Source organism: Oncorhynchus nerka, linkage group LG9a (genome assembly GCF_034236695.1).
Source record: "Oncorhynchus nerka isolate Pitt River linkage group LG9a, Oner_Uvic_2.0, whole genome shotgun sequence".
Classification (NCBI taxonomy): domain Eukaryota; kingdom Metazoa; phylum Chordata; class Actinopteri; order Salmoniformes; family Salmonidae; genus Oncorhynchus; species Oncorhynchus nerka.
In genome coordinates this window covers 18,823,615-18,838,864 of record NC_088404.1, presented here as the reverse complement: position 1 = coordinate 18,838,864, position 15,250 = coordinate 18,823,615, and the positions used below count along the sequence as shown (strand labels likewise).

The window sequence follows — 15,250 nt, the reverse complement described above, 5'->3', positions numbered from 1 at the left end:
TTAATGGTTATCTGATGTTCCTGTAAGACCACCTTTAGAGTCCTTAAATGCCCTTGGAGATAATGACAGATCAAAATCAGCGAGCGCACACACACAGGCACACACACACAGGCACACACACACACACACACACACAGGCACACACACACAGGCACACACACACACAGGCACACACACACAGGCACACACACACAGGCACACACACACAGGCACACACACACAGGCACACACACTGATACACACACACGCACAGGCACACACACAGGCACACACACTGATGCACGCACACACATGCACGCACACACGTGCACACATACACTCCATCAAAAGACTGACAGAGCAGCATGTTAAGTTTGACCATGCAAGACTGTCAGTCACCTACAGTGCAGTGAGACAGCCATCAAGGGCATTGCACAAGTTAAACAACCATGCTAGCCTAATGATGGCACTGATATAATTTCAATGGCATCTGTCAATTGTGCTGTCTTTTGAAGCTACAGCTGTAGGATCTTAATTTGATTACCCTGTTACAGGAGACCTTTCCTGCAGGAAATGTAACTTTAAGGGTATTTGAGGTTTAAAAAGGCTCCTGAAGTTTGTGATTTCCATTTGATTTTCCCTATAAAAAGGACCTATAAGCACCAACATGTGGAGTTCATAGGAACATATCAAATTGTGTGTCAAATGAAAGCTAAGAGTATTTCTATTTTTGAGAAATTAAGGCATATATACATTTTCAACAATTTTCCATCCCAAAGAATTGGGGTAAGCAAAGACTTTGATTTCTGATCAGACTGAGGGAAAAGGGCTCTAAGAAAACACCTACCAGAAACAGTCTTAACATGTATTAGAAATATACCAAAACACAATGTTGAAATAAAGAACCTTGCCAACTAATATCAACACTTATATTTACACTTATATTTCGTTTAGCGAATGGAGGCTGTGAATGGAGGCCGCTTTCCCGACAATTTGTTTTTCTATCATGTCAGGTGGGCTACTTTGGTTATTTCACTCCATGCATCAACCACTGTTTGAGGAGCATGCAGCCTCTCGCTGCATGACAGGTATTACTCTGCCCAAACTCTGTATGCCATGTGCTCCCCAACCCTGTCTGGGCAGCTACCCAGTGCTTCATTTGGGAAACCAAGTGAAGTCTATTCGGGAACACGGAGGTCAGGGCTTTGTGATGGCCACTCCAATACCTTGACTTTGTTGTCCTTAAGCCATTTTGCAACAACTTTGGAAGTATGCTTGGGGTCATTGTCCATTTGCAAGACCCATTTGCGACCAAGCTTTAACTTCCTGACTGATGTCTTGAGATGTTGCTTCAATATATCCACATAATTTTCCATCCTCATGATGCCATCTATTTTGTGAAGTGCACCAGTCCCTCTTGCAGCAAGGCACCCCCACAAGATGATGCTGCCACCCTTGTGCATCACGGTTGGGATGGTGTTCTTCGCCATGCAAGCCTCCCCCTTTTCCTCCAAACATAACGATTGTCACTATGACCAAACAGTTCTATTTTTGTTTCATCAGACTAGAGGACATTTCTCCAAAAAGTATGATCTTTGTCCCCATGTGCAGTTGCAAACCATAGTCTGGCTTTTTTTGTAGCGGTTTTGGAGCAGCTGCTTCTTCCTTGCTGAGCGGCCTTTCAGGTTATGTCGATATAGGATATAGGACTCGTTTTACTCTAGATAGATACTTTTGTACCTGTTTCTATTTCCACAAGGTCCTTTGCTGTTGTTCTGGGATTGATTTGCACTTTTCGCACCAAAGTACGTTCATCTCTATGAGACAGAACGCGTCTCTTTCCTGAGTGGTATGACAGCTGCGTGGTCCCATGGTGTTTATACTTGCGTACTATTGTTTGTACAGATGGACGTGGTACCTTCAGGTGTTTGGAAATTGTTCCCAAGGATGAACCAGACTTGTGGAGGTCTACATTTTTTTCTGAGGTCTTGGCTGATTTCTTTTGATTTTCACATGATGTCAAGCAAAGAGGAACTGAGTTTGAAGGTAGGCCTTGAAATACATCCACAGGTACGCCTCTAATTGACTCAAATTATGTCAATTAGCCTATCAGAAGCTTCTAAAGCCATGACATAATTTTCTGGAATTTTCCAAGCTGTTTAACGGCACAGTCAACTTAGCTTTTGTAAATGTCTGACCCACTGGAATTGTGATACTGTGAATTATAAGTTAAATAATCTGTCTGTACACAATTGTTGGAAAAATTACTTGTATTAGTAAATTAGTAGATGTCCTAACTGACTTGCCAAAACTATAGTTTGTTAACATGAAATTTGTGGAGTGGTTGAAAAACAAGTTTTAATGACTCCAACCTAAGTGTATGTAAACTTCCGACTTCAACTGTATTTGGCTAAGGTGTATGTAAACTTCTGACTTCAACTGTATGCTGGGCACTTGTTAGCTGCTTTTCATTCACTCTGTGGTCCAACTCATCCCAAGCCATCTCACAAAGACACTGCGCAAATTTGGACTTATCAGGCCAAAGGATAGATTTCCACCAATCTAATGTCCATTGCTCGTGTTTCTTGGCCCAAGCACGTCTCTTCTTATTATTGGTGTCCTTTAGTAGTGGTTTCTTTGCAGCAATTCGACCATGAAGGCCTGATTCACGCAGTCTCCTCTGAACATTTGTTGAGATGTGTCTGCTACTTGAACTCTGTGAAGCATTTATTTGGGCTACAATCTGAGGTGCAGTTAACTCTAATGGATTTATTCTCTGCAGCAGAGGTAACTCTGGGTCTTCCTTTCCTGTGGCGGTCCTCATGAGCGAGTTTCCTCAGAGCTTGATTTTGGGTTTTGCGACTGCAGTTGAAGTTCTTGAAATTTTCCGTACCGACTGTAATGATGGACTGTCATTTCTATTTGCTCATTTGAGCTGTTCTTGCCATAATAAGGACTTGGTCTTTTACCAAACAGGGCTATCTTCTGTATACCCCCCTACCTTGTCACAACACAACTGATTGGTTCAAACACTTTAAGAAGGAAAGAAATTCCACAAATGAACTTTTAACAAGGCACACCTATTAATTGAAATGCATTCCAGGTGACTACCTCATGAAGCTGGTTGAGGGAATGCCAAGAGTGTACATATGTACACTAATTTTTTACATACATTTTCCTTCATTAATTTCCACGAATCCTACCACTCCTCCCCTTATTGGAGTAAATTAATGAACAACAACACTTAGGCTTCTACTTCCATTTTATACATAGTATTTACATTTTAAGGACACAATCTATTTTGCAATAGTTATCTGTTGTTTGTTTTTACTCCTATCCTTCCGCTATCATCAACCCCTCCAATCTATTTCTGAAGACCATCCAGTTTGATTTCTATTTGTCATATATTTTTAACTGAGCTGTTTCACAAAGGTGCTACACCTATATACATTTTACAGAAACAGTATATTTTACGTTAGTTATCTTGTTGTTATTAGTCCCACCCTTAAGCTCCATTCAGCCCTTCCCATCTATCTCTGAACACCATCCATATTGGATTGTATTTGCCATATATTTTTCAACTGTCTGTGATGTTTCACAAAAGTTCTGAACCTTTCTATTCTCATAGTTCTACGGATTTTAAATTAAAGATAAACATTTTTGCTAAAACTCTTATTATATCATAGATCGATTGACTAGGACCTTTCAAATCACCCAGTAGTGGTATCTGCAGAGTTAACTCCAGGTAAATGTTGAAATCTTCAGCCATTCCTGGACCTGTGACCAAAAACAACTTACATATGGTCAGTACCAAAACAAGTGATCTAATGATCCTCTCTTTTCGCAGCAAAATCTGCAGAACTGGGATGGTTGTATCCAACATATATATAACATTATATTGGCTGCAAGAATTGTATATAATCATTGAAATTGAAACATTCTATGTTTTGAATCTGGATGTCATAAGGTGAAAGCACCAATTTGTAAGTCGCTCTGGATAAGAGCGTCTGCTAAATGACTTAAATGTAAATGTAAATGAATCTAGCGTCGTTTTGCGTATCAGTTCATAAACCATGTGCCATGGAATTGGTACATGGAAAATCTCTTCCCAACTATTTAGCAATCTATATGGCACAGCTGTTATTTGGTCCTTAAATTAAATTGGTAGACTTTTTTATTGATCACAATTTTATTTGACCAATTTTGGTCAAATGCAGGGCTGACAGGGCTGGTTTAATGCAGGGCTGACAGACAATACACAGTTTTTCAATGGGGTTTAAGTCCGGAGACTGAGATGGCTTTGTAAAATGTAGATGTTGTGATCAATTAATAATTTCTTTGTGGATTTTGATTTGTGCTTGGGCTCATTGTTTTGTTCGAAAATCTACTTGGGGTTAAGTTTCAGCCTCCTGGCAGAGGCAAATGGGTTTTTGCCTAAAATATCCTAGTACTTGGTGGAGTTAAAGTTCATGATACCATTGACCTTAACAAGGTTCTCAGAAACAATGGAAGCAAAACAGCCCCATAACATCAAAGATCCACCACCATATTTTACAGTAGGTATGAGGTTATTTTCTGCATTTGCATTCTTCTTTCGAGGCCAAACCCACCACTGGTGTGCATGGCCAAATAGCTATATTTTCATCTCATCTGACCATAACACCCAGTTCTTATCCAAGTGCCAATGCCGTTTAGCAAACTCCAGGATTTACATTGGTTTGTTGCTCTCAATAAAGGCTTTTTTTATGGCAACCCTTCCAAATAGCCTATTGTCATGGAGGTGGCATCTAATTGTTGATTTGGTGACCCCAAGATGAGGCCAAGTTCTGTAATTCTCCAACTGTGGCCCTTGGTCTTTTCTTTGCCTCCCGAACCATCTTCCTCACTGTGCGTGAGGACAAGATACACGTGGGTCTTCTTCCAGGCAAGTTTATGACTGTTCCAGTGGTTGTTAATTTCTATTGCTATAATTGTATGTAGGAACTGGAAAGATGCAGATTAGATGAAAAATGACGTGAACACTTCTGAGGAGCCGGAGGCTGTTTTCTGAGAAAGTATATTGGATCTTTCCATAGCCAGAGAGAGACAGAGCAGCTAAGAGGGGCCTTTACTGAGACGAGGCGGCTGGGGAAAAGTGCTTCTTTGAAATTTTTATCACACAATACGAGAAGGCAAAAACCCATCCTTTATTGATAAGACTATCTAGAAAATAAAGATGTGGAGGTTCAAAGTACAGCAAACATGACAGGATGCAAGGAGTTTGACTGGATCTGTGGGAGGACAAACAAGCAAGCTGTGAAGGTCGCTTCACAAGAACTTAAGCATATGAATAACAAACTTGGACAATGGTCACTACATCGGAGTCGAGGAAAATACCAAATCTACAACAAAACATCCCATACTCAGATTAGCACCCAATTCCTTGAAACTCTTTACATCCCGGGCACACCTTAATACTTCAAAACATGCTTTTCTTTGCTGTGCTGAAAAGAGAGCTGTCTTGATGCTCGTGACATTTCCTGATTTTTTTATGTTAAATAAGCCTCACATTCAAACTCCTGGAAATTCATCAGAAGCTAATTCTGGCAATGACAGTTTCAAAGATTGCCAAAGATAGCTATCTCCAAGAGAAACAACAAAGCATATTGAGTCCTAATGTGCTGTTCCCCTCTAAAGAATGCCTCAGCAGTGTGTACCATTGGATATGTCACCTTAGGTAAGCAGCCCAGTGTGGTTAGATCAATGGGTCAGTCTAGTCTGAACAGTGGAGTCAGTCTGCTTCTGGTTAAATGCCTCAGAGATCGATAGCTTTACAACTTCCCTCGGCTGAGCTCAGGGCCTACATCCCAAATGGCACCTTATTCCCTATATTGTGCACTTCTTTATGGGCTCTGGTGAAAAGTAGAGCACTACATGTATATAAGGAATAGGGTGCCATTTGGAACGTGGCCTGGGTGTACTTTTGGAGGCTGGAGAGAATCGTTTCCTGCCATTGAGTTGTATAGTCTTTGAGGAGTGATTCAACAAATGTTTCAGACATACAGACTCAACCAAATTAAAGAGAGAACCATTCAATTCATCTTTTGTGAGGGGGGGGGGGTTGTGCCGCAGTGAAATTCAAAGCATCGTTCTGGGTGGTAATGTAATGTTGAAAACTGAAAACAGTGACTGAACAATGGCTAAACATGGCTGGTGACATGGCTGGGGTCTCTCCTTCACTGCACCCGAGGTGAGTAAGACATTTAAACGTGTTAACCCTCGCAAGGCTGCAGGCCCAGACGGCATCCCCAGCCGCGCCCTCAGAGCATGCGCAGAACAGCTGGCCGGTGTGTTTACGGACATATTCAATCAATCCCTATACCAGTCTGCTGTTCCCACATGCTTCAAGACGGCCACCATTGTTCCTGTTCCCAAGAAAGCTAAGGTAGCTGAGCTAAACGACTACCGCCCCGTAGCACTCACTTCCGTCATCATGAAGTGCTTTGAGAGACTAGTCAAGGACCATATCACCACCCTACCTGACACCCTAGACCCACTCCAATTTGCTTACCGCCCAAATAGGTCCACAGACGATGCAATCTCAACCACACTGCACACTGCCCTAACCCACCTGGACAAGAGGAATACCTATGTGAGAATGCTGTTCATCGACTACAGCTCGGCATTCAACACCATAGTACCCTCCAAGCTCGTCATCAAGCTCGAGACCCTGGGTCTCGACCCCGCCCTGTGCAACTGGGTACTGGACTTCCTGACGGGCCGCCCCCAGGTGGTGAGGGTAGGCAACAACATCTCCTCCCCGCTGATCCTCAACACGGGGCCCCACAAGGGTGCGTTCTGAGCCCTCTCCTGTACTCCCTGTTCACCCACGACTGCGTGGCCACGCACGCTCCAACTCAATCATCAAGTTTGCGGACGACACAACAGTGGTAGGCTTGATTACCAACAACGACGAGACGGCCTACAGGGAGGAGGTGAGGGCCCTCGGAGTGTGGTGTCAGGAAAATAACCTCACACTCAACGTCAACAAAACTAAGGAGATGATTGTGGACTTCAGGAAACAGCAGAGGGAACACCCCCCTATCCACATCGATGGAACAGTAGTGGAGAGGGTAGCAAGTTTTAAGTTCCTCGGCATACACATCACAGACAAACTGAATTGGTCCACTCACACTGACAGCGTCGTGAAGAAGGCGCAGCAGCGCCTCTTCAACCTCAGGAGGCTGAAGAAATTCGGCTTGTCACCAAAAGCACTCACAAACTTCTACAGATGCACAATCGAGAGCATCCTGGCGGGCTGTATCACCGCCTGGTACAGCAACTGCTCTGCCCTCAACCGTAAGGCTCTCCAGAGGGTAGTGAGGTCTGCACAACGCATCACCGGGGGCAAACTACCTGCCCTCCAGGACACCTACACCACCCGATGTTACAGGAAGGCCATAAAGATCATCAAGGACATCAACCACCCGAACCACTGCCTGTTCACCCCGCTATCATCCAGAAGGCGAGGTCAGTACAGGTGCATCAAAGCTGGGACTGAGAGACTGAAAAACAGCTTCTATCTCAAGGCTATCAGACTGTTAAACAGCCACCATTGAGTGGCTGCTGCCAACACACTGTCATTGACACTGACCCAACTCCAGCCACTTTAATAATGGGAATTGATGGGAAATTATGTAAATATATCACTAGCCACTTTAAACAATGCTACCTTATATAATGTTACTTACCCTACATTATTCATCTCATATGCATACGTATATACTGTACTCTACATCATCGACTGCATCCTTATGTAATACATGTATCACTAGCCACTTTAACTATGCCACTTTGTTTACTTGTCTACATACTCATCTCATATGTATATACTGTACTCGATACCATCTACTGTATGCTGCTCTGTACCATCACTCACTCATATATCCTTATGTACATATTCTTTATCCCCTTACACTGTGTATAAGACAGTAGTTTTAGAATTGTTAGTTAGATTACTTGTTGGTTATCACTGCATTGTCGGAACTAGAAGCACAAGCATTTCGCTACACTCGCATTAACATCTGCTAACCATGTGTATGTGACAAATAAAATTTTATTTGATTTTGATTTGATTTGGCTGGTGACATGGCTGGTGACATGGCTGGTGACATGGCGGGTGACATGGCTAAACATGGCTGGTGACATGGCTGGTGACATGGCTGGTGACATGGCTAAACATGGCTGGTGACATGGCTGGTGACATGGCTGGTGACATGGCTGGTGACATGGCTGGTGACATGGCTGGTGACATGGCTGGCTCAAGACAGCATGGAAAGTGAATAGATAAATACATGTGTTTCCCAAATGTATTACCCTTTCCATAAAGTCTCTCAGCTGTTGATATGACATTTTTTTTGTACTCTACTACTGAACATTCTTGCTCTGCATCAACTGGTACATGATAGTAATGTCTATAAATGAATTAATATTGTGTAAGTTCAGCTGAAAAATAAATGATGAGTTATACTGATTCTTGTCCTACAGTTGATTCTTTACATGAATGAATAGTGTGCCTCATCACATGTACTACCCACCCTGTATACCCCCCCTCCCCCACACACACCATTTTAGCAGACACAAGTTGCACCTGTGTGGTTTCTGCAGTGCATCTCCCAACACACCTGCTTGTTTCAAGCAGCGTAACATCGCCAATACCTCTCCAGCCTGCAGATAATGAAAGGGATGGGGTGAAATATTAACTGGCCGTAATGAAAGATAGAGCTGTGGAGGAGAGGAGGAGAGGAGGAGAGGCACCAATAAAATAGTGGCGGTAATAGAGAGGCCTTGGTTCAAAGGGCAGCTGGCAGAGCGGGGAATAAAAGAAGCGCTACATAAATCACTCCACACTGGAGGTCTGACACCAGCACTCCCTCCATATGGCACGACACCTGGCGGAGAGAGAAACCAACCCCACTATCTCAGTATGGAGAAGAGGAGAGAGAGAGAGCATTGTCCTGGCTGGGTAGGTACTAGGTTATCTCCACAGACACAAGGGTAATGTCTACACACACAACTCAATGTGCTAAACAACATCTGTACTGTACAGAGGGCGGAGTGTTAGCTAACAATTTTGGCTGCAGGAATATAGATTCATAAAGCCTGGGATTCATGAGAAAAACCTACCCCACTGCCTCAGCATGGAGGAGAGGAGAGCATTGTCCTGGCTCTAGCTGGCTGGGTAGTACACAGGTAACCTCCACATACACAGGGGTAATGTCCACCCACACGCACCCACACACTGTGCTGAACAACCCAACCTCTGTATCAAACAGGAGGACAGTGTTACTTTTCGCTATACATTTTGTCTTCAGGAATATTCATTTGTAACATACTGCAGCCTGGAATTTGTGAGAGGAAACTAACTCGTAACATATTCTTAGTACAGCATAGACATCATTTCAAAATGTATAAGATTCAGAGAAAAATCTTCAGGGAACATATAATGAGAAGAATGCTGGGCTAATTGGAACAATAAAATGTCAGAGGCAAATAAAACATTCATAGTACACATGTTGTTGCCATGTGATTTTTAAATCACGTATAGAATAATTAATCCTAATCCCATTAATGTGGTTTTATGTTTCTCTTTGTCAAGTTATATAAAAGACTCTGTGGTGTTTGAGTACATGCCGTCTACAAATGGTAGGGCAGGAATGAAATTGTTGGAGATTGTGGATTTTTTAAACAATACATTCTGGCCTATGGTGAATGGCTGGTACTACCTCTGTTACTGAACATACAGTGCCAGTCAAAAGTTTGAACACACCTACTCATTCCAGAGTTTTTCTTTATTTGAACTATTTTCTACATTGTGGAATAATAGTGAAAACATCAAAACTATGACATAACACATATGGAGTCATGTAATAACCAAAAACATGTTAAACAAATCAAATATATTTTATATTTGAGATTCTTCAAAGTAGCCGCCCTTTTCCTCTGTCCAGTGTCTGTGTTGTTTTGCCCATCTTAATATTTTATTTTTATTGGCCAGTCTGAGTTATGGCTTTTTCTTTGCAACTCTGCCTAGAAGGCCAGCATCCCAGAGTCGCCTCTTCACTGTTGACGTTGAGACTGGTGTTTTGCGGGTACTATTTAATGAAGCCAGTTGAGGACTTGTGGGGTGTCTGTTTCTCAAACTAGACACTCTAATGTACTTGTCCTCTTGCTCAGTTGTGCACCGGGACCTCCTACTCCTCTTTCTATTGTGGTTAGGGCCAGTTTGCGCTGATCTGTGAAGGGAGTAGTACACAGCGTTGTACGAGATCTTCAGTTTCTTGACAATCTCTCGCATGGAATAGCCTTCATTTCTCAAAACAAAGATAGACTGACCAGTTTCAGGGGAAAGTTCTTTGTTTCTGGCCATTTTGAGCCTGTAGTCGAACCCACAATCGCTAATGCTCCAGATATTCAACTAGTCTAAAGAAGGCCAGTTTAATTGCTTCTTTAACCTCTTGCTGCTACTCGGGACGCTTGCGTCCCAACTAGAGCTCTGGAAATGCAAATGCGCTACGCTAAATGCTAATAGTATTAGTTAAAACTCAAACGTTCATTAAAATACACATGCAGGGTATCGAATTAAAGCTACACTCGTTGTGAATCCAGGCAACAAGTCAGATTTTTAAAATGCTTTTCGGCGAAAGCATGAGAAGCTATTATCTGATAGCATGTAACACCCCAAAAGACCCGCAGGGGACGTAAACAAAATAATTAGCATTTCGGCGTTACACAAACCGCACAATAAAATAGAAAACAGTCATTACCTTTCACCATCTTCTTTGTTGGCACTCCTAGATGTCCCATAAACACTATTGGGTCTTTATTTCGATTAAATCGGCCCATATAAAGCCAAGATATCGTTATATGTAGACTGTGTGATAAACGAAAAAAACATAGTTTCAAAACGTAACGTCATTTTTTAAAATTCAAAAAGTCGACGATAAACTTTCACAAAACACTTCGAAATACGTTTGTAATGCAACTTTAGGTATTAGTAAACGTTAATAAGCGATAAAATTCATCAGGAGGCGATGTAAAGATCATTAAGTCTGGAAAAATATCCGGTTCTAGAACTCAAGGAAATACGTCCTAGACCCTGCATGTGTTTGACCAAGAAAAAAACTCGAAGGGAAATTACAAGACTCTAGACACCGTGTGGAAGCTGTAGGTACTGCAACCTCAGTCAATTAATTGTGGTTCACCTTTAGCAATGGGTTCAAGTAGCGCATGGATATATTTTCCCATTTTCAGTGATCAGTTTTTCCTGTGCTTTTCGATGTAAATGCCGTTCTGGTAAAGCCACAGCAGTGATTTAACCAGTTTTATAAACGTCTGAGTGTTTTCTATCCACACAGACTAAGCAAATGCATATACTATATTCCTGGCATGAGTAGCAGGGCGCTGAAATGTTGCGCGATTTTTAACAGAATGTTCAAAAAAGTAGAGGGTCGACTTAAGAGGTTAATCAGGACAACAGTTTTCAGCTGTGATAACATAATTGCAAGAAGGTTTTCTAATGATCAGTTAGCCTTTTAAAATGATACCAAATCTGCAGTTTCCAGCTACAATAGTCATTTACAGCATTAACAATGTCTACACTGTATTTCTGATACATGTTATTTTAATGGACAACATTTTTTTTTTTCAAAAACAAGGACATTTCTAAGTGACCCCAAACTTTTGAATGGTAGTGTATATGCAGTGCATTGGGAAAATATTCAGACCCCTTGACTTTTTCCACATTTTATTACGTTACGGCCTCATTCTAAAATGTCTTTAATTGTTTTTTTTCTCATCAATCTACACACAGTACCCCATAATGACAAAGCAAAAACTGGGTTTTATAATTACGTGATTAAATTAATCAGGTAATTTGTAACTCAGTAACCTGGGGCACCATGGGAAAGTTTGGCTTTATTGATGGCATGACGTTGCCCTCTTTGGGTACAGCAAGCCCCATCCCCCTCTCCCTGCCTCCCCTTTGCCTCCTTCAACTAGGCTGCTGTGGTCAGAGAGAGGTCGTAAATTCCTGAGGAGAAGACCCTGCCTCATGGCCACACAGTATAAGAGACAGAGTGAATTTTCATAGAGAACAAAGGAATTTCTTCCACCTCACAGAACTTGAAGTCCGAACAAATTTCATGTTCCGGAGAAGGTATAAAAGATCGGTGAAGAATCCAGCTACGAACTGGTCCATTTGTTACAACTTGGGGAAGCTCATGAGAGATGGTGTGGCCACATTACCACAAAGCTGTTTATATAATAGCCTCAGATATGAGGTTTACATCTAATTGTTGTATAAGATGAATGAGTGAGTGTGATACTTTTTTAAAAGTGTGTATTGTGATTTTGGACTGTTTAATGTATGAAACTCTAATTTCCTTTTGAGTTTTTAACTAAATCAGAGGACCTCCCCTGAGCCTAGTTAGAGTCAGGCATCCTGGGACAGCCCCTTTTCTGCAATTCCGAATAAAACCCAACTTTGAGAAATTCTCAACCAGACCATGTTTTTCTCCATTAAGAGTTGACAAAGGTTGTAGACCATTGCTGAATCTTTTAACCATACCACGTGGTTAAACTCTTTGACTATCGATACCGACAGAATAAGAACAAGTCTTTGATATGAATTACTAGTCTGCAGCTAGGAATTCGGTATCATTGAACTCGAAGAACGACAACCGCCGAAACATCCATTCTATAACGAATGAAGGAATGTCACTCTGAACAATCCACTCTAACCGCACCAGAGAGAGAGGGGAGAGAGACGGACAATTCTACGAAAGAAACAAGCTTTTCACCATCAAGACCACACACTGAGCATAAATATATTGATTGATTGCAATTGTTCCCGAATGAGTGAGCGTTCATGTGCAAAGGATTAGTATTTCAATTGTTATAATTATCAACTCTGTAGTGACTTCTCAGCTGACCCCCACTCCCCATTGTGTTCACCAAGCCGCGATGCCGGTTTAGCCCACTAGGGCATATTCCCTTACCATTTCCTGTAACCATATTGACTTTGTTTGTTTGTTTATGCATTTCTGTGAATTACTTAGTGAGTAATAAATAAATTATTTAAGACAATTGATGTATGGATGACTCATAGTGAAGACTGGGTTCGTGCAGATAACCAACAATTTATGACGTTTGGAATGAGACTAACGTGAGGTAAAATAAAAAAATTATTTAATTTGAAGACTTATTGATCAGATAAAATATCTGAAAGGTTATATTAGGAAATTATAACCTTGTAATCTGAATATTTTCCTTGGTGCCCCAACTTCCTAGTTAATTACCGTTACATGATTAATCAGTTTGATCGCGTAATACTAATTACAGATAATCTTTGATAAAAACTACAAGTCTTCAGTGTAATGATAGTAAAGACACGACATTGAGTTTCTATTTCCCAAGTTAACTCAAAGAATATCAGAATATCGATTTTACAACAGTCACTAATTAATTAATTTCCTCTACAGTCCCATTCTGAACGTCGCATAATCCGGCAATCTGCATAAACCCGAGTCCCACTAAATAAGTCTGTACCACACCAATTGAGTTGATTATTTATATACTAAAAAGCTCAAATTATTATAGGCTATTGATTAGAACTTAGGACAATGAAACAGGTCCCTAGAGGGCAGACACAATATTACACGTGTTACACAAAATGGGGATTTCAAAAGAGAGAGAATGAGAGAAAAGCACACTTGGGTACATTTGTAAACAATGTTTAGTTTAGCCCTAACCTTGTCCCGAACTGCCGCTTTTATGGGTCAGAATATAAAGATGTAATTACTTGTCGAAGGTCTCCGATGGGGTATCTCCTCGTGGACCGAGTTACGACTTCTCCTCTGAATGCGACACTTCTGTTGTTACCGGGTGTAACTCTCGGATTGTCCACACGATGCCAGTATTCTTCTTCTTAGTGGTCTGTTTCCTCACCCTTGTTCTGAAAGAGGGGTCTTCTGAGGACGGCTAAACAGCCATATAGGTGGTTCCAGCGTGGGAATGAAAGCAGTGTAGACATACGATTCCTTGGAGAGTGGTAACCGGGTGGTCCTGCTTGAATTCACCCTCTTAGACACAACTACTCATCCGTAACACAGACTGTTAAAAGGTCCCTTTGTCTTCTTCAACCTCGTGTTGCATTTTGGGGTTACAACTATTCGGGCCTTGGCTACAGCTCGTGATCACCTAGTCAATGTTAATTCTTAACTCAAATGTTTTTCCCCTTGGGTCAGAAATAGTTTAGGGCAAGTTCTCTGGGCATAACTAGTTACGAGGCAAGGTCTGGATTTTACACAGGTCCCATTTAGATAACTAACTTCACATTTCATCTTTACAAAAACCTTCTCTTTGATCTGGACATTTTCCACACATGGTACAGTATGCAAACATCAGGTAAATATTATGAAAATTCTTCAAGTTACAATGTTTTCGTTATAATGTTGTCATTTAACTTTAAATATCATAACAAAAACGACATTCATTTTCATATTCCATCTATCATCATTACTACCATTTTGGCTGACGAAACATATTGTCCCAACGTCCATTTATTGCACGTTACTGTTCTGAGGTAGGTTCTCTATAGGCCCATCATACATTCAGTTCCTCCACAGTGAGAGGACAAATGGATTTTGCCTGCTCCCTTAAGATTTACAATGAGCGTGAGGTGTCATAAAACTCCCCACCTCCATACCTCTCGATCTCTTCCCCCTCTGGCGGGTGTGAGAGATATCTCTTGTGGTGTGGTCCACGGTAACCTGACCCAAACAGGCCAGTCATGACAGTGCCTTTTGGCAAACTCCACGAGGGCTGTCATGTGCCATTTACTGAGGAGTGGCTTCCGTCTGGCCACTCTACCATAAACGCCTGATTGTTCGAGTGCTGCAGAGATGGCTGTCCTTCTGGAAGGTTCTCCCATCTCCACAGAGGAACTCTGGAGCTCTGCCAGAGTGACCATCAGGTTCTTGGTCACCTTCCTGACCTAGGCCCTTCTCTCCCGATTGTTCAGTTTGGCCAGGCGGCCAGCTCTAGGAAGAGTCTTGGTGGTTCCAAATTTCTTCCATTCAAGAATAATGGAGACCATTGTGTTCTTTGGGACATTCAATGCTGCATAAATGTTTTGTTACCCTTCCCCAGATCTGTGCCTCCTGTCTCAGAGCTCTACGGACAATTCCTTCGACCTCATGGCTTGGTTTTTGCTCTGAAATGCAGTGTCAAC

The 15,250-nt window shown here is 41.8% G+C and overlaps 1 pseudogene; it reads left to right on the top strand.

The window, feature by feature from the left end:
* The window catches only part of LOC115134841 (mitochondrial inner membrane protease subunit 2-like), a 211,334-nt pseudogene that overhangs the window by 125,460 nt on the left and 70,624 nt on the right, over positions 1-15,250 (top strand).